Source organism: Chiloscyllium punctatum, unplaced genomic scaffold (genome assembly GCF_047496795.1).
Source record: "Chiloscyllium punctatum isolate Juve2018m unplaced genomic scaffold, sChiPun1.3 scaffold_198, whole genome shotgun sequence".
Classification (NCBI taxonomy): Eukaryota; Metazoa; Chordata; class Chondrichthyes; order Orectolobiformes; family Hemiscylliidae; genus Chiloscyllium; species Chiloscyllium punctatum.
The window spans coordinates 133,837-154,751 of NW_027309932.1; the positions used below are offsets into that span (position 1 = coordinate 133,837).

The window sequence follows — 20,915 nt, forward strand, 5'->3', positions numbered from 1 at the left end:
ACAGTTGTTATTGTGGACAATGAAGAAGGTTATCTCAGAATACAGTGGGATATTGATCAGATGGGCCAGTGGGCTGAGGAGTGGCAGATAGGATTTAATTTAGATAGATTAGGTGAGTACATCTGGTTAACATCGACAGGTTGGACCCAAGAAGTGATTGATGTCAGCGGTGGACCAATGCCTAGGCAGGGGCGGAGCTGGAGGACCTGGCGGGGCAGTTGGTCCTCCGACCAATCAGTGAATGAGGGGGGACGAGACTTTCCTGGGGCGCGGATGTTCAGAGTGTGTGTGCGCGGAGAGCTGTCGGTAAGGAAAGAAATAAACAGCAGGAAGCGGGAGGGAAATGGTGTTGGTATGGTCTGAGAGGTTTTACAATCATTTGGTACACATCGGAAAATACAAATTTGAAACTTTTGCAGCAAACGGGAATATGCCTCGTTGAGTAATCGGCCCGAGTGAGCGCCGCCATCTTTATTCGGGGCAATGATTCACTGGACACGTGCGCGGCCGCCATCTTTGTAGGGGGCAAAGTTCAGAGGGATGTATGTACAGCCTTCCCTGGTAAAAAGAGTCATAGGGCAGGATTTACACAGAGCACATTCAAACCCAGAGAAATGGACTTTTTTTTCTGGATTTATTTAGTCATTCATTTAAATGATTTGGATGTGAATAGAGGCCGTATAGTTAGTAAGTTTGCAGGTGACGCCAAAATTGGAGGTATTGTGGACAACGAAGGAGGTTATCTCAGAGTACAGTGGGATATTGATCAGATGGGCCAATGGGCTGAGGAGTGGCAAAAAGAATTTAATTTAGGTAGATTAGGTTAGGATATCTGGTTGGCATAGGTTGGACCGAAAAAGCCTGTTTCTGTGCTAGACATCTTTGACTTTGGGATCATAAAAGTGAACTCTGCTCTGGTTCACCTCTGGGTTCTCTGATTATCTAGCTTCCTCAGTCTCATGGGTATATTTTTGCTCTGTATAGTATTTTACTATTACTTTCACAGCTGTTTTGTAAATGAATTGAAAAATGTAGAGCTGGAAAAACACAGCAGGCCAGGCAGCATCCGAGGAGCAGGAGAATCAATGTTTTGGGCATAAGCCCTTCTTCAGGAATGCAAATGAATTGTCCACTGCTGCCCGGCTCCTGACCATATGCTGTTCCATTATCAGGTTATTTTTTCCACAATATCTTTGACAGTCAGGAATTCTTTTTTCCAATAAGCGAGTGCATTTTCCTTCCATTTCTGACAGTCAAATTCTGCCCCATTCCCATTCCCTGTGATCCATGTTGCACTCCCTGAAACATCAACTCTGTATTTCTCCTTCCACAGAAACCAGTGATCAATCCCAAAGCCTTGTTGCCTGTGGAGAGGGTGATGTTTGACTGCCTTGTACTGCTGCAGTTTGTGTGGTGAAGGTGGTTGGGTAAGAGACACTACAGATTACTTACTCAGTGATATTGAAGAGTGGAAGATATCTGTACAAATCATCATGGTTTTAATTTCACAAAAATATTATTGAGAACTTTTGACATAAGGCTACAGATGGAGAATATTGTGTCCAGTGGCCACAACCATTGCCAAATAAGCAGTTTTTCAAGAATGCCTTAAAGGAAGAAAGTAGATCTTAGAGGGTTAGAGTGGGTATTCCAGACCATGTTCCCTTGGAGTCTATAGAAACAGTCACACAGGTGAACTCAAAAATAAACACATCATTGAGAGTCTGAACTAAAATGAGCTATTGAGATATGAAAGGGTGTGTGGTGCAGGGAGATAGGAATGATTACAGCCAGGAATTAATTCAAAGGTGCGAAAGTAAATTGTTGTTGCTTATTGATCTTTTGATTGATCAGCAAGTTTTGGTACAAGTGAGCACTTCGGCAGTCGAGTTTTCAATATTCTTGAGATTATCGGGAGGGTGAATGTGGGATGCTGGCCAGGAGTGGATTTAGATAATGAAATCTAGAGTTAACAAAAGGAATGAATGAGAGTTTCAGTAAATGAGCTGAGACACTGGTGAGGCCAGGTGATATCACTGAAGTCGAAATAGTGGACTTGGAGTGGGGCTGGCCTGTCATCCTCACCTCATTCAGCTGTTTGTCAGTTTGTGAATCAAGTGTGTAACAAGCTCAGGAACTGAGTGTCCCTGGCAGAATCCAAACTGGGCATCGAAGAACAGGTTATTGCTGAGCAGCTGCGTGACAGCACTGTTGATGACACCTTCCATCACTTCACTGCTGAGTGAGTGTGGACTGATGGAGGGGAATTGGCTGAGTTGGATCTGCCCTGTGTTTTTGTGTTGGAACATCCCTGAGCAATGTTCCACAAAGTCGGTAGGTGCCAGTGCTGGAGCAGTACTTGCCTTGGTGGGCAGCAAGTTCTGAAGCACAGCCATCAGTACTATTGCCAGAATATTGGCAGGGCCCCTAGCCTTTACACTACTTATCCATTTCTTGATCTGATTTGACATGAGTTTTAAACCAAGTCGATTCATATCTGTGATGTCAGGGACCAATGGAGAAGGCTCATCCACTTGGCACTGCTGGCTGAAAATTGCTGCAAATGCTGTCCTCTTATCTGTGGAATGGTGTGTGAGACCCCTCCATCAGTAAGGGTGGGATATCTGTGATTCTGTAATTGTCCATCTCCATTCCTGACGAGGTGTGGCAGAACTGCAGAACTCAGATCATTGTTTATGGAATCACTTAGTTCTATTTGGTGTTGTTTTTGCTGCTTGTAGCTGCACCAGGTTGGCACCTCATTTTTGGCATGCCCTCCTGCATTCACTATTGAACCAGGATTGATTCCCCTGGCTTGATGTTAATGGTTGAGTGGGGGATATACCAGGCCATGAGATTTCAGATTGGACTGGAGTACAGTTCTACTGCTCTTGTTGGCCCAGAGTGAGGCAGAAGTTGCAGGGACAAGAGGGCTGATTTTGTGGTTGTATTTGCTGGTGCATTGGTAGATGTAATGTGGTCCATCCAGTTTCATTCCTTTTAGATTAGATTAGATTACATAGTGTGGAAATAGGCCCTGCGGCCCAACAAGTCCACATCGACCCACCGAAGTGCAACCCATCCAGAATTGAACCCGGGTCTCTGGCACTGTGAGGCACCAGTGCAAACTACTGTGCCACTGTGCCACCACGCCGTCCTTTGTTGAGACTGTGCAGTGATTAATACAATGAGTGATTTGTTGGCCCATTGTCGGCTTTCTTTCCCTCAAGGACATTGTCAATGGCAGAAAAAAACATCCTTAATGGTCCCATGGCAAACAGTTGATTCTTCATTCCAGTTTCTTTATTTTTCTTGACTTCAGAGCAACCCTCTACCAATTTGGGATTCAAACCTGAACTTCAGTTGTATATTTTAATATTCTTGATAAATGATAAATACGACAGGTTTGTTCACTTATTTTTAGAATCACTATCACAGGTTTTGTTTTTCATTATTTCGAAAACAATGTCCATTATCCTGTCTCCTCAATCCTCCCCTCCAACAACAAGAGTGAGGAGCACATGGAGTTTCTCTGTCAATAACATTGAGATAATCCGATCAGCTGCCTCTGCTTCTTTCCTCCCTCTCCACGAGCCCACCGAGCCATTCTGCCTCACAAGGATGCTCCTCATTTAAGTCCTAAACTTGCATTTCCTAGAGTCCCTTGTCAAGCCTTATTAGAGGTCATCTTAACAATTTACCCTAGAGTAGCTAAATTATGGACATTCCAAATCTCTCTCTCATCCTCCTGCTTGTCACTGCAAACCCCCCTCCCCTTGCAATTCACAGATATTGTTCCATGAGCTGTCTGTCTTTTCTGGTTATGTCCTTCTCTCCCATTCTGCAACAAACTGATATCTGACCTCACCATCATTGGAAAATCCTGCTCCATCTCCACTCTCCCTTTCCTTTCTGAATTCCTTGTATTTGGTGTCCCTCCAGGATTTTTCCTTGGTCCGTCCTGTTTCTCACCTACACACTGCCAGGAGGTAACGTCGCCCAAAAGCACTGTGTTAGGTTTCACATGTACACTGACAATGTCCAGCTCTCCCTCCCCTTCATCCGTCTCCATTACTCCACTATTACTCAGTTATCAAACTGCTTACCATGCTTCGATGAGCTGCAATTCATTCCAATGAAACACTGAAATTGTTAAACCCATTGCCTTCAGTTGTTATTCCAAATACATTTTCCTTACTGCTGTGTACCTCCCTCTCACTGGGAAGTGTCTGAGGCAGAACTACATTATTCACAATATTGCTTTCATATCTGACCCCAAGGTGCCCTTCTGATCAGACATCTACATAATCACAAACACCAGGAATTCCAATCTCTAAAACGTTGCTTATCTCCTTCTCACCCCAGCTTCATTGCTACTGAATCCCTAACCTGTGTCAGTGTTGCCTTTAACTTGCCAAATCTGAAACAGAACCCTTGATTCCGCGACAGACCCAAAATCTGGTTCAAGACTCACCCGTAATAGGACACATCCTCTCCATATTTACCCTGTCAAACCTCGACAGATTCCTGTATGATTCAAAGACATCTCCTCTCAGTCTTCCAAAGTCCAGTGAGTAGATTCCCAACTTGTTCAGCCTTTGCTTACAGGATAATCCCTATAAAACAGGGATGATCCCAAAGGATCTTCTCTGAAATGCCTCCAATCAACTGCTCTATTTCGTTAACTAAAGTGACCAAATCTGTTCACGTTCCTCCAGTTGTGGTCTCACTCGCCATTTGTTTAGTTGCCCTAAGGTATACATTCCAAACTCTTATGTTGCAAATTCCTTGAAATAAGGGACAACATTCCATACCGCTTCCTGATTCCCTGTTGTAACTGTGTGCTAGCTTTGTGTTTCCTGCTCATTTTATCCCAGTCCCTTTGTGGTGCAGCTTTCTACAGTTTATCCCAAGTTATACTCCATTTGCCAACTTGTTGCCCACTTTTCCTGTGAATATCTCTCTGTAAACTGTTTATAATTCTCTTGGAACATTCCTGTTATGCCTTGTCTTGATTTTCCCCCTCATTATTTGAAATATTTACTGTGAGCACTGGGCAGTGGGAATCATGCTCATTTGCTATCTTTTCAGGGATACTCTGTTTAATGACTGGGAGGAGCTTGCTGCCCCTTAGTGAGAATGGAGACAACTTGCCCATCGAGCTGCATGAGCCTTTCACACCCCCATGTCTTATTGATGAGGCTCCGCGGCAGCACGGAAGAACAAAAAGGAAGCAAATCCTTCTCTCCATATCTCACTGAATCTTGGAACATTCTGTCCCATATTCAGTCACATGAAGTCCCAAGGTGGAAACTCATAGAAACCCACATAGATTTGCCCCTGAATTGCCTGCTGACCTCCACCAGCGGTAATGTGTACAGTCCTCCTGGGCCAGGAGGAAGGGATTGTATGAGTTTCAAACTTGAACCGACAGTGACGGATTTTATAAACTTGTATTACAGGCAGATATTCAGATGGTAATCTCAGTCACTGTAACGCCAAACTGACAGAATTACTCAATACATCAGGACCTGGATATTCATATTGTGTGAGAGTATTGTGTTCCAGATCAATACCATTTGCTGCATAAAAGTTCTTCTTTGAAACAAACCATCCTCTCAATAGATCTTCCCAAATCTTCAACATGTGTTCTGTAACCCTTGTATAATGAGCTGACGGGTGTAAGATTTAATATTATAATGTGTAACTTTTGTAAACCGCTCTGTCACAGCTCCCCACAATTTCCTTTGCTACAAGGAGAATACTCTCAGTTTTTCTAAACCCCTGATTCCCCAATGTCTGTTTGCTCTCTATAAGGTACACATCAGGATTGTGTTGGAACATTCTCCACTTGCCTGCATCAGTGCACCCCCCCTCACCGAACAATATTAAAGAAATTGAACATCCTCCAGGGTAAAGCACTGTACCTGAGTGGTTTCCCATCCACCACCTTCAGCATTCCCTCTCCCCATCCCCGAGGGACAGTGGCATCACTGTGTGAAAGATCAAGTCAGCATTGTCCTCCCAGACCATAGGACTGCTCTCTATTAGAGAGAGATGTCTGGTGGTGGTTAACCTGAAGGTTACCACAGTGCAGGCAAGGGGCTCGGTTGAAAAGGACAGTCTATTAATTGTGGATGGTTATTCTTGATGTGTATTAGCAACACACATGTCACATGAGTAATTAATGTTAAAAAAGCCCCACAAATTCTGCAACTAAAATCCCTCATTCCTTGAACCATCCTGGTAAATCTCCTGTGCCCCCTCTGAGGGACCCTGCCATCCTTCCTAATGTTTTGGGCGATCTCTGGTTCACACAGACCCAGCTGCTCTGTGTTCCTGTGGGTGATATCAAAGAGCAACGGTTTCACTAAACCTCACTGTCTGGAAGTGAGTGAGAGACAGAAATCCCGATGGCATTTCAGATGTATTTAGGAACACACTTGCAATGCCAAGGCTGACAGGTCTCTGGGCTCAGTGCTGGAAAATGGGATTAAAATAGTTAGCTGGGAGATTTCTTTACAGCATAAACCCAATGGACCACAAAACCATTTTCTGTCATGTAGACCACAGACGCGTAATATAGGAATATGACAAGCCACAATAGAAACCAGGTCAGAGAAGGTGATATTAGAATAGGTGATACGGAATTGATTAATATTTTTTGCACGAAAATGTGGCAGAGGTTAAGCGGGACATTGTGGAGCTCAGGGTTCAGGAATCTGAAATAAAAATGGGTTATCCTGAACGTTGGAATTAAAGAAAGGCACATCACAGAAATTTGTGAGGGTGGACAAGATTAGAGATAGGGAGGGTGTTGAGACTGGAGGAGATTAGAGATTGGAAGATGTTGCATTGATTGAGATGTTTTTGATCCCAGAGATAGTGATAGTTCAGAGGCTAGAGAGGAATTACAGAGATAAGGATGAGTTGTTAACTTTCCCAACACTACCTCTTTACTGATAATGATTGTTTCTCTGTCATCATCTGCCATTGCCTCCATAGGCCTGCAGCAATGAGAATATGCAGATAGTAAGTTCCCGTTAAGGCCAAGGCTGGGAGGCGTCGACAATGCTGCGTGACCTGAGAAATTGGAGCTCTGATTAAGAAAATGAAGAAAGGATATGGTAGGTACAGACCATGGGGTTTGAGTGAGTCCCTAGAGGACTATAAGGGCAGTAGGAGTATATTCGCGGGAAACCAGGAGGCAGAAAAGAGGACATGAGACTCAACAGTCAACAAGACTGTCTATGGAACAGCAGGAGGAGGGAGAGATTCTGTAATTATTTCATGTCAGTTTTTACTGAAAGGTGATATAAAAGTTGAGATGTTGTAGAAATAAATAGTGATAAGTTGGCAAGTGTATATATTACAGAGGAGGAGGTACTGGATGTCTTAAAATGCATAAAGGTGGATAAATCCCTGGAATCTGATCAGGTGTATCCCAGAACTTTGTGGGTAAATAGGGAAGCTTTTGCTGGGCCCTCGCTGCAATATTTGTATCATCGATCGCCACAGGTGAGGTGCTGGAAGATGGGTGCCATTATTTGAGAAAGGTGGTAAGGAAAAGCCAGGGAACTATAGACCGGTGAGCCTGAAGTCAGTGGCAGAGAAGTTGTTGGAAGGGATTCTCCGGGACAGGATTTACATGTCATTGGAAAGGCAAGAAATGATTCGGGAGAGTCAGCATGGCTTTGTGCATTGAAATCATTAACTTGGACTTGAGAAAGACACAAGGTTTCACATAACACACTGGTTAGCAGCTTCAATACCATAGAATACTGGCGGAACTAGCTGTTTGAATACGGAATTGGCTGGAAGGTCAAAGAGTCAGAGATGGACAGCACAGAAACAGAGACCCGTCGGTCCAACCAGTACATGCTGATCAGATATCCCAATGCAATCTAGTCCCCCCTGTCAGCACCCGGCCCATATCCTTCCTATTCATATACACATGAAGATGTCTTTTAAATGTTGCAATCATAATGGCCACCACCACTTTCTCTGTCAGCTCATTCCATACACGTCCCACCCTCTGTGTGAAAACGTTGCCTCTCAAGTCTCTTTAAAGTCTTTCCCCTCTTACCATAAACCTATGCCCTCTAGTGCTGGGATCCCCCACGCCAGGGAAACGTCTTTGTCTATTTATCCTATCCATCCACCTCATGTTTTGATATACATCGATAAGATCACCTCTCAGCCTCCGACGCTGCAGGGAAAACTGCCCCAATCTATTCAACCTCTATTTAACCCCCCAGCCTAGCTCAAATCCTCCAACCCTGGCAACGTTCTTGTAAATCTTTCCTGAACCCTTTCAAGTTTCATAAAATCCTTCCAATAGGAGGGAGACCATATTTGTACGCAACGTTGCAAAAGTGGCCGAAACAATATCCTGCACAGCCACAACATGACCTCACAACTCCTGTACTCAATACTTTGTCCGATAAAGGAAAGCATACCAAATGCCGCCTTCACTATCCTATCTACCTGCATTCCAAGGTCTCTTTGTTCAGTAACACTCCTCAGGACCTTACCATTAAGTGTATAAGTCCTGCTAAGATTTGCTTTCCTAAAATGCCATTCCTCAGCCCATTCACCCATCTGATCAAGATCCCATTGTACTCTGAGGTAACCTTTTTCACTGTCCACTACACCTCCAGTTTTGGTGTCATCTCACTAACTAAATTTCCTATGTTCACATCCAAGTCATTGATATAAATGAAGAAAGGTAGTGGATCCAGCACTGAACCTTGTAACACTCTACTCGTCACAGGCCTCCAGTTTGAAAAGTGACCCTCCAACACCACCCTCTGTCTTCTGTCTTTGAGGCAGTTCTGTATCCAAATGGTTAGTTCTCCCTGTATTCCATGAGCTCTAACCTTGCTGAGCAGTCAGTGTCATAGTGGAGGGTACTTTTGGACTGGAAGCCTGTGATGAGCAATATGCTGTCAGGTTGGGTGTTGGGTCCACTGCTTTTTGCCATTTATATAAATAATTTCTATGTGAATATAGGAGCTATGGTTAGTAGGTTTACAATAGACACCAAAATTGGAGGTGCAATGGACAGCAAAGTTACCTGAGAGTACAATGAGACTCCGATCAAATGGGCTGAGGAGTGGCAGATTCAGTTTAATTTAGATAAATGTGAGGTTCTGCATTTTGGAAAAGCAAATCAGGGCAGGACTTCTACACTTAATGGGAAGGCCCTCGGGAGTGTTGCTGAAGTAAGAGATCTTGGAGTGCAGGTTCGTAGTTCCTTCAAAGTGCAACCATAGATAGGCAGGGTAGTGAAGTAAATGTTTGGTGTAATTGCCTTTACTGGTCAGTGCATTGAGTACAGGTGTTGTGACGTCATTTTGCGGCTGTACGGGACATTCATTCAGCCACTTCTGGAATTCTGCTTTCATTCCTGGTCTCCCTGCTATTGGAATGATATTGTGAAACTTGAAAGGATTCAGAAAAGATGCAAAGATGTTGCCAGGGTTGAGGGATTGAGCTATAGGGAGAGGCTGAATAGACTGAGGCTGTTTTCACTGGAGAATCGGATGCTGAGAGGTGACCATAGAGATTGATAAAATCGTTCGGGTCATGGATAGGGTAAACAGCCAGGGTCTTATTCCTGTTTAGGTGAGTCCAAAACTAGAAAGCACAGGCGTGAGGGAAAAGATTGAAAAGGGATATTAAGGGCAAAGTTTCAAGCTGAACGTGGCACGTGTATGGAATGAGCTGCCAGAGAAAGTGTGGAGGCTGGTACAGTTACAACATTTAAAAGGCATCTCATTGGATATGTGATTGGGAAAGGTTTCGAAGGCTATGGGCCAAGGGCTGGCATGTGGGATGAGATTAATTTAGGATATCTGGTAAGCATGGACAAGTTGGACTGAAGGGTCTGTTTCTGTGCTGTACATCTCTATGGCACTAATAAATTAAAATTAAGATAGGTTTCTCTTTTATGGAGAGTTAGCAGAAGGTCAAACAATTCTCTTGGAGCTGAGAAGGTTAAGCAGTGATTTTGAACAGGAGTTGATTTGTTTCCAGGGTATTTCATTTACAGAGAGACAGAGTGAGAATATTTTAACGTCACAATTTTTAGTAACTATTTTCAGGTAACTGGCAAATAATGCAAAGAAAAATGTGAAGATTATTTTGCTCACTAAGTTCTGAGCATCTGCAACAGTTTGACGGACAGCTGGATGCATATTCAGTAGTTATTGTCAAAACAAATTTGAAATTTAACATTTTTAAGGAAGGATTTGGAGGGCTATGTCCAAATGGGAGGTGAGTTGGGACTGACAGGCACCATCTCCAGAGGGAGAGAGTACAGCCCCATTGGGCAGAATAGCCCCCAGCCCCTGTGCTCTGTGATACTGACCCATTCACTGTGAATGATGAAGCTCATCCCAGGGCAGAGCCGGAGAGATGTACAGCATGAAAATAAACCCTTTGGTTAAACTGGTCCATGCTGACCAGATATCCCAACCTAATCTAGTCCCATTTGCCAACACTTGGCACATATCACTCTACACCCTTCCTATTCATATACCCATCCAGATGCCAAATGGTTTAATTGTACCAACATCCTCCACTTCCTGACAGAAGATTCCATACATGCACCAACCTCAGTGGGGAAAAAAAATTGCCCCTCAGATCCATTTTAAATTCTTCCCCTCTCATCTTAAACCTATGCCTTCTCATTCTCGACTCCCCGACCCCAGGGAAATGACCTTGTCTATTTATCCTACCCAGGCCCCTCATGGTTTTATAAACCTCTATGAGGTCACCCCTCAGCCTCTGATGCACCTGGGAGGATCTCACCACTGAGGTCACAATGGGGCTTGGCTGATTGACACAGCTTCAGACCAATAGGAGAGTTGGCGTGATCCTCCAGCCAGTGGGAGTGAATGAGGGGTGGGTCCAGCAGGCCAACACATGACCATCAGCTTTGCAGGCGCAGTGTCACTGTGAGGGGGGACTGAATGTGAAGGAGTGGGAGGGACAGCAGATACTGGGAGAGAGATGGAGGTAGTGTGGACTGGGAAGGTTGATAAACACTGTTTCAGTCTGCTGGACCTGAATTAGATACTCCGGGTAAATTAGAACCAAAAGAACTTCGGATGCTGTAAATCACACACAACAACCAGAAGGTGCTGGAAAAGCTCAGCAGATCTGTCAGCATCTGTGAAAAGAAATCAGTTCACATTTTCGATCCAGTGACGCTTCCTCAGGAACTGATGTTACTGAGAAAAAAAGAGTCTGTTTTTACGCAGAAGGTAGGGATTAAGGAGTAAATGATAAGTGGGGATCGAGTCCAAAGAGAGCAGTTGGACAGAGGAGTGGATAACGATCTGATGGGGGGAGGGTGAATAGCTGTTTATGGGGACTGTTAGTGGCTAACCATAGTTAGTGTGTAATGGCAGGCTACGTAATAACAAGGCCTGGTATGTGGGGTAGGGGGCAAAGACACTAGGACATGGGAGAGTTCAGGACCTAAAATTATTGAATTTGACGTTGAAGCCAGAGGGTTGCAGGGTTCCCGATTGGGAGATGAGGTGTTGTTCTTCCGGTTAGTGCTAAAGTGTGGTGCTGGAAAAGCACAGCAGGTCAGGCAGCATCCAAGGAGCAGGAGAATTGATGTATTGGGAATGTCAGCACTTCATCAGAAATGTGGGTGCTGGAATATGGCTGAGAGATAAACAGGGAGGGGTGTTTGAGGTTGGAGGGAAGGGAGCTAGGGAGGCAATAGGTGGTTGTAGATGGAGGGTGGTGGTGAGAGGGTGGAATGGACAATTGGAAAGGAAGATGGGCAGGTGGGACTGTTCAAGAGGCCAGTGCCGAGTTGGAGGGTTGAATCTGTGATAAGGTGGGGGATGGGAGATGAGGAAACCTTGATGCCGTGTGGTTGAAAGTTCCCAAGATGGAAGATCAGGTGTTCTTCCTCCAGCTGCCGGGTGGCTCGGATTTGGGGATGGAGGACTTGCATGTCCTTGGCAGCATGGTGGCGGAGGGAGTGGGCGGTAGCCGAAATGGTCGGCCACAGGGCGGTGGGGTTGGTTGGTGCATGTGTCCCAGAAATGTTCCCTGAAATATTCCACAATTTGGCGTCCCGAGAGCAAGGGACACAATAGGTGAGGTGTTTGGGTGGGCAGGGAAATCTCTGCTGGATGTGGGAGGATCCAGTGGTGCCTTGGATGGAGTTAAAGGGAAGGTTTGGGCAAAGATTTTCCATCTCTTGCAGTGGCAAGCGAAGGTGCCTGGAGTGGAAGTTGGGTTGGTGGGGACCGTGGATCTAACGTGGAAGTCACAGAAAGTATGGTCTCTGTGGAATGGTGAAAGGGGTGGGGAGGGAAATATATCTCAGGGGGTTGGATCTGATGGTGGAAAGAGCAGAGGATGATGCATTGTATCTGGGTGGAAGGTGAGGATGGTGGGATTCCATCTTTGTTGCATTTGGAGGGGTGGGGTTCAAGGGCAGTGGTGTGGGAAGTGGAGGAGATACACTGGAGGGCATTGTTGACCACATGGGAGGGGAAATTGCAGTCCTTGAAATAGGAAGCCATTTGGTATGTTCTGAAGTGTTCTTCCAGCTTGCATCAAGCTTCACTGGAACACTGCAGTAAGCATGAGACAGAGATGTTGGACAGGGAACAGTCTTGTGTGTTAATAAGCAGGCAACTGGAAGCTCAGGGTCTTTTTTTGCAGGCACAATGTAGATCATCAGCCACCATTTCCACCACCGCCACTGAAATGCTAGAAGGTTCCTGTCTCCTCCATTAACAGCTTTCCACCTTCCCACTCCTTTGTCTTTCCAAATGTTCCTGTGTCTCTTTGGGCTCTGTCCCCACCTATTATTTACTCTTTAACCCCTGTCTCCTGTAGCCCAAAGATCTGTAGGTTCGGTGAATTGGCCCAGCTAAGGTTCCCGTAGGGTTCAGGGATGTGCATCAGTTCGGGGGAAATGGAGAGTAATAGAATAGGAGAATGGGTCTGGGTGGGATAAACTTCGGAGGGTGGGTGTGGAATTGTTGGGTCAAAGGGCCTGTTTCCTGAAGGGATTCTAATATTCCCAGCTGTCATCGGTTCTGAGGAAGGGTCACTGGACCCATGATGACCCATGGTGTGTGCAGGGGGCGGAAAGGGGAAAGGGGAGAGTGGCAGCAGAAACCGGATGAAATGTATCAGTGTAGACTGGGAGGGTTTAGTTACACTCTGTGCAGGTCGTTAGTCTGAATTAGAAACTCTTGGTTCCATGTTTGCAGCAAAGGGGAAGATGGCTTGGGCCTCAGGTAGTGAGAGGTCCTGGGTTATAGCCGCCATCTTTATTTGGGGCAAGGTACAGCAAGGAGCATGAACGTGTCCTCTTCCTGGGTGGAGGCGGGGTGATTTGAAGAGGAGCATTTACACATCAAACAGAAACCAAGAGAAGTGTTTGCCTTCACTTGCACTGACTGAGCTTTGTTTTGTGAATTCATTTTATAGAATATTAATTGAGAATAATTGAGACTGGGATCTCAATAAACACGTTTCTACAGGCAGCAGAGTCATCAGGATCTGAATATCATTGGCATTTAACTGTGGAATGAGAAAGGTTTGTCTGTTCTGTCTGTGGGAAAATATCTTCAATATTTTTGTCAAGCCAAAAGCAGAAAGATGTTCAAGTTCATGGTTGGATCACCCTTGGGGTATGTGTTCAATTCTTGGCCCTGTAGCTGTGGAAGGAGGTATTGGCCTGAGAGAGAGCACAGGTTTATCCAAATTACACCTCGTCTTCTTGCAGGAACTGTCAGATTTAGTCTCAATCATCCACTTTATAATGTTAATCTGTAAACTCCCGACTTCCAATTCTCCGCAAATTTCTCGTGGACTCAAATTCCAGCACCATTTCAGGTGGAACGTTCCAGGTTCTGACAACTGTCTGTTCATTCAGAAACTGCTGAAGTCCATTTTGACTCTGGGGTTACAAAGGGCTGAATTGAAAGATGCAATGCTGTCCCTGAGCTCCCATTGAGGTGTATTGGAACAGTACAGTGTAGGTGTGAGCAGACAATGAAGATGACAGGGCTGCACTGTGAGGGCTGCTTGGCTCAATGAGAGTGTTTTGCAGTTGGGTGTAAATAGTGAGGTGAGACAGGGAGAAGGTGAAGCTGAAACTCCGTTTTAGTTCAGACCTTTCAGAAATTCACAGTCCCAATGGGAATAGCCAATTTGTTAGTGATACCTGTGGAGTATTTAAGTTTTTGAAATATGACATATCAGCTTAAGTAAAGATTTGTTTTGTTATTATAATGGACATGTTTGAATGAAGGAAGGTTACTCACTCATTTAAATTCTCTTAATGGGAGTAACTAGATGAATGTAGAGAGACGTTGTGACAGGAGCCCTCAGACCCGTGGTGTGCTCCTCTTGCACAATGTGGGAAATAAGGGCCGCTTCCAGTGTCCCTGACGGCTATTTGTGCAGCAAGGGTTCCCATCTGCAGCTACTGGGAAACTGCCTTTCAGAGCTGGAGCTGTGAGTGGACTCACTGTGGAGCATCTGCAATACTGAGAATGTTATGGACAGCACGTTTAGTGAGTTAGTCACACTGCAGGTGAGGGTTACACCGGCAGAAAGGGAATGGGTGAACATCAGATCTAGTAAAAGGCTCAGGAAGTGAGTACAAGAGTCCCCCTTTGTTATCCCCTTTTCATCCAGATACTGTCGACTACTTGGGATTCTGTAAGGGCGGGAATGGGTGGGGTGGCTTCTCGGGAAATCAGCATTAGCCAGGTTCATGACACCACAGAGAGCTCTGCTGATCAGAACAAGAGGACTGACAGTGGCAGGGCTATAGTGACAGGGGATTCAATAATCAGGGGTACAGCCTGGCACTCCTGTGCCCACAGACATGAATCCAGGATGGGATGTAATCTCCCTGGTGCCAAGATCCATGATATCATGGAGTGGCTGCAGGACATTCTGGAGCTGGAGGGTAAACAGCCCGTGGTGGTGCAACACACAGATACCAACGACATCGCTAAACAGAGGGATGAGGGCCTGAAAGATGGATATAGGAAGAGCAGAGATACATTAAAATGTAGCTCCTGAAATGTAATAATGTCAGACTTACTCCCAGTGCCATGTGCTAATGAGAGCAGGAATGAGAAGGTAGATCTGCTGGATGTGTGGCTGGGGAAATGGTGTACCACAGAAGGGTTATGATTCTTCAGGCACTGGGACTGTTTCTGGGTGGGACCTGTACTAGCCTGACCGGTTACCCATGGGCAGAGCTGAGACAAACCTGGTGGGGGCTTTTGCCAGTTCTCTTGGTGAGTTTGTAACTAGTCTAGCAGGGGGATGGGAACGAAGGTGTAGGCTTAGATGGGTCAGTTTCAGGACAGGGAATGGGAGGTAGAATATTAATGATGTAGTTAGCGGCTCAGAAAGCCACAGGAAAGGAGAATTAAACGAAGATTGAGTCCCTCTTCAGCCATCAGTCCTGACTTCCCAGGACGGTGAGTCATCAAAATCTGGAGCTGTGTTCGTGTCAATGACTCTGTGCTTCAGCAAAATGGTGGAAATCTGCAAAAAAAAAACAAAGTGCTGGAGATCCTCAGCAAGTCTGTCAGCATCTGAAATGGTGACAGATGCAGGAAACATTGCAGCCTTGAAGAAGTGTTTAGATGATCACACCAAGCACTACAATATCGGTTACACGCTGACTGCCACAACATGGGACTAGCATAAATAGATGCTTGATGACCAGCATGAATACGATGGGGCTGGAAAGTTGACGTTTCGGGTCAGGGCTAATTATCAAGACTGACAAAGGGTCCCGACCCAAAACATCAACCTTCCTGCTCCTCTGATGCTGTCTGACCTGCTGCACCTCCCCAGGTCCACATTGTTCAGACTCTGACTTCCAGCATCTGCAGTCCTTAACTATCTTCACATCCCAGGACTCATCTGGTGATCCTCCTTTACACTCTCTCAATAACCAGGAGAGCCTTCCTTGGAAAAGGGGAACAAAGGTGTATACAGTACTCCAGGTGTGGTCTCACCAAGGCCCTTCCAGAAAGGGATCCCTGTCCCCATCTTATCCATAGTGGTCATCAAGCGCACATGCCTGGTGTGATCATCTCAACACTTCTTCAATGCTGCAATGTTTCCTGCATCTGTCACCATTTCAGATGCTGCCAGACCTGCCGAGGATCTCCAGCACTTTCTGTTCTCTGTTATACAGTATTGAAAGGGGGGATTTGCAGTTGAGAAATTCAAATGGAACTTCATGTTACTGGATCCGTGCCGATCTGAATATCATTGACCTTTTTATCTGGATGGAAAGGTGGTGCATTCTGCCCGTGGGCGAATATTTCAAATGTCCGAGTGACTGGAAAAAAGTACTGAGACAGCGAAGTCCATGTTAGCGTGGGGACTGTGGAGAGAGATTTCATTGGTTTTTGAAATCCTAAACAATCATGGAACATTTCCCTGGAAAAGGTAAGCCACAGATTGGTTTTGTATGAGGACAATTAACCATGAAACCAAAAAGACAACAGGATTCCTGCATCATGGAAAAAGCTATGAAAATGGGATTGTTGTAATGGAGTGAATTATTGATCATTGATTGTAATCCATTGGCGTTGTCACATCGGTTCCAGTGCCATGGGGAAACACAGGAAATGTGATGAGTGCAGTGTAGGTTTCAGTTATTCAACTGGAAAGATGAAGAAGAAATTTGCAAGGATGATGCCAGGTCTCAGGGGTCTGAGTTACAGGGAGAGGTTGGACAAGTGAGGACTTTTTTGTTTAGAGCAGAGGAAACCGCAGGGGAATATTTTATAGTAGTGTATAAGACCATGAGAGGCATGGGTAAGGTGAATGCACTCGGTCTTTTTCGCAGGGTCTCAAGGATTGGAGGGCATCAGGTTAAAGTTAGAGGAGAAAGAATACATGGGAACCTGAGGGGCAACTGTTCTACACAAAGGTGGTATGTATATGGAATGAGCTGCCAGTGGAATTGGTTGAGGTGGGTATATTAACAACAAGTAAAAGACATTTGGACAAATACATGGATAGGAAAGTTTCAGAAGCAGATGGGCCAAGTGCTGGGAAATGGGGTTAGCGTGGATGGACATTCTGATCGGCATGGGCCAGTTTGGGCCAAAGGGCCTGTCTCTGCTGCAGGACACGATAACTCTAAGTGCATTTGCTCTTTCTCCCCCGGACTCTGTTGGTATCCTGGGATGTATTCCATCGGGGCAATGAGACCTGTTTACCTTTAGCTCCATTAGCTTGCCTAGCTCTAACTCTTTCGTGATAATGGTTGTTTCTTGGTCTTCACATTCCTCAGTCTCCTTATCAATTACTGGCATGTTCTTCGTATCCTCCACTGTGAATACTGACTGCTGTGTGCTCATATTCCTAAACCCCACTGGATAGGAATAACTGGGCACAGAACTCAGATCTTCTTTGAGTCTTTATTGATGAGACACGGCAGCTCCCTGGATAGTGTACATGCAAAACGCCTTCAGGCAGCATCAGGTAACTCCCCGCCTGACTGATGTATGGCTCCCCTTCTTATACCTTTTGTGGTTTGTGTCTTTGAATACAGACTGTCTCTCAATATTATCTCCATGGCAATGGCAGTTCAAAACTCTAGTTCAGTTCAGCACTTTGTGGTTAAACCACATACCCTCCCTCACACCCCCATGGCTCCTTCAAGTACCTGACAGGCACTTCGGTTTCAGTGGGGCTTTCTGTTGGGATGGTGATGGAGAGGAGCCGGGGTTGGGGTGGTGTGGACAAAGTTAAAAACCACACATCACCAGGTTATAGTCCAACAGGTTTATTTGGAAGTACAGGCTTTTGGAGTGTGCTGTGATTTTGACCTTGATCAGGATTATCTCTATGGTAACAGTTACGTGCTTCAACAATTACAGAGGCCATATGTTCCCCAAACAATAGGTTTCCCTCTAGCAGAGTAAACTGCTATTCTGTCCCTGGGGATAGCTACTCATCACTTTTTATCCCCAATCCCATCATGCTTTCTGTTGAGCTTGGAAGTTTTTCCAATCTCCGAATTTATCCTTGGTCTTTGACAATTTGTATGCCTCCTACTTCAATTTCATAGACTCCCTTATTGCCTTAGACATGGCAGATTACTCCTTTTCCTACAGTCCTTCCTTTTCACTGATATATACTTTTGCTGAGAAATTTGAAAAATTACTTTGATATTCCTCCACTGTCCATCAACTGTCCCACAGTAAAGTCTTTGCTTCCAGTCTGCATTAGCCAACTCCTGCCTCATCCTATTGTAGTCTCCTTTGTTTAAGCACAGTATTTTGGGATTGGATTTAATCTTCCTGCTTTCCTTCTGTGTTCTAAATTCAACCAGATTAACGACAAGTCTTTTTATCAGATTACGAGGGGAGGCAATGTTTCCTGGATGTTTCATTGTCAGTGACCTTGGCTTTGTAATAAAGTACAGGATAGATATTCACAACAGAGTATTCTGGACGGTGTGAATGTACTACACAGTCTAAAACCATAAATCACTGTCACCCCTCAGTTTAAAATTGCAAAACCACTACCTAAGTTTGGAACGCTAATCCACCTGACTATCCTGCTGTTTCTGAAAATCTCCTTTGGTGAAGGTGGTGAGTTTTGGATTCGGCTTTCCAGTTATTACCGTAAGATGATAAGCACTGGGCACAGGAGAGGCAATGCAGCCCTTTGAACCAGCTCCACCATTTAATACGGTGATGATTGAGCTGACCTCGGTCTCAGCTGGATTTTCCCGCCTACTCTCTCTCACCCTTCATCTCATTGCAAATTAAACATCTGTATCTCTTCATTAAATTGGTTCATGTCTTGGCATCCACGGCATTTTGAAAAGGGAATTCCACAGATTCACAACACATTGTGATAGGTACATTCTTCCTCATGAGAATAGAACAGAGTCCCTATAGTGCAGAAACAGGGTATTCATCCCTCTAATCCACACCAACCCTATGATGAGCATCCCACTCAGACCCACCCATTCCCTGTAACCCTGCATTTCCCGTGGCTAATTGCCTAACCAGCACATGCATGGACCCTGTGAGCAATTTGGCCTGACCAATCCACCTAACCTGCACATCTTTGGACTGTGGGAGGAAACTGGAGCACCGAACAAAACCATACAGACGTGGGGAGAATGTGTAAACTCCACTCAGTTGCCTAACGCTGGAATCAAACCCGGGTCCCTGACGCTATGAGGCAGCAGTGTTAGCCACTGAGCCACCTCTGCTTAAAATCTGCTGCCCATTATTAACCTCCCCACCCGGCAATTGGCTGAATGTATATTCCTTACATCAGAAATCGAGGTGTCTAAGTGGATGTCTCAGTAAATCCCAGTGGCAGCCCACATGTCCTGTGTGTCTGAATAGATATCCTATAGACAACACCCTCCGGCCCACACTTTCTTTCACTTTCCAGGGACAGGTCTCCAGAGGCTTCATGGGGACTACAACTCCCACAGTCCCTGAGGCAGGGACCACACGTGTGTGGGGAAACCTACCACTGTACATGGACAGAATGTGGGCGGGATTTGGAGCATGTTCTTTGGGTTAACTAGCGGAAAGCATTTCACACTGTGATTGGCTGGAGAAGGGACGCATCTGCCGATGGTATTGATCAGTTGGGGGGGCGGGGGGGGGGGTCAAAGTGACTCTACGCCCAGATGGGACCAAGTTCCATTCCCAACTTGTCATAACACTGGAATCGACCAATGAGAAACAAGGAAGAATCTGACCCATTCTCGCAGTCTGAAGGTTCCTCTTCTGTCCAGGATCTGCCATCTCCCTTTCTGTTTCCTTTTGTTTCATTCTGCTGTTACATTATTGACTTGCAGCAACTGAAGGGAAAGGAAGTGAACCCAGAAAGGGTGCAGACTCTAACCAGGGACGGGAAGTGGTGCCATGGATTTGTTTATCAGTAACTCCATGAGAATGTAGAGTGTGTACATTAGGGGGGAGCAGAGTCAGAATAGTGGGAGAGAGTAAGTGGGCTGGAGGGTTACAGCTTTGGTGGAAGAAAGGGGAAAAAGATATTCCAGAGAAACTAGAATTGTCTGTTCTGAATTTCTAATCTGTACATATTCCTTTTATACAGGGTGCTAGATAGTGAAGATTTGCAGACTGAAATCTCAAAATCACGTGCAGATTGTGATTAAGTTAACCAGCATTTGAAGAACCAAAGATGGAGAATCACTCAGACAAAATCCTGCAACACTCTCCCTCCCAGCATTGTCGGTCTCTCTGCGCCAAATGGACTGTGAATGGTTCAAGACAGCAGCTCCCTACCATCTTCCCAAGGGTAACGAGAGATGGGGAATAAATGCTGGCTGAGCCAGTGATGCCCATATCCTGGAAATGGGTTCTATCTCTAGTTGCTGAAACCCAGTTGATGTTACTGCAGGATGATGAGGGACGCTGAGTGCATCCTCCAGGAGGCAGCACCATCACATTACCCCCACCTACACCCACACAGTAACACCGCAACGCCACTGGAACAAAAGGCAGTGAAGCCCAAAGAGGACTTAGATATAGTTCTTCAAGGTAAAGTCATGAAAGGGGATTGGAACACAGCAGGAACAGGAGACTGAGCTGGATGGTCAGCTGTTTCCCATTGAATGGTGGAGCAGGATTGAAAGGCTGAATGGTCTCCTCCTGCTGCTATCTCCCAGGTATGTATATAGTCATGGAGCCCGGGTAGGAAGGAGTGGGCAGGGATTCTCCAGGAGATTCCACTTCCACAACAGTTTTCAGTGAGGGATGGTTTGATGGATTTTATTTAACATTTATCTTTAACACAAGGTTTTAAATTTTGGATTTAAAGTGTTGTAAGAGCTTTTTGCACTGGAAGTAATATTAAAGAAAATAAATTGAACTGTCTGA

The 20,915-nt window shown here is 45.3% G+C and overlaps 1 long non-coding RNA gene across 1 annotated transcript; it reads left to right on the forward strand.

Moving 5' to 3' along the window:
* Window positions 1–247: 247 nt before the first annotated feature.
* On the forward strand, window positions 248–20,915 carry LOC140471911 (uncharacterized). Its single transcript, XR_011957263.1, has 4 exons — window positions 248–306; window positions 1,334–1,427; window positions 7,006–7,127; window positions 20,131–20,915. It is a non-coding gene; the product is annotated as an uncharacterized lncRNA (long non-coding RNA).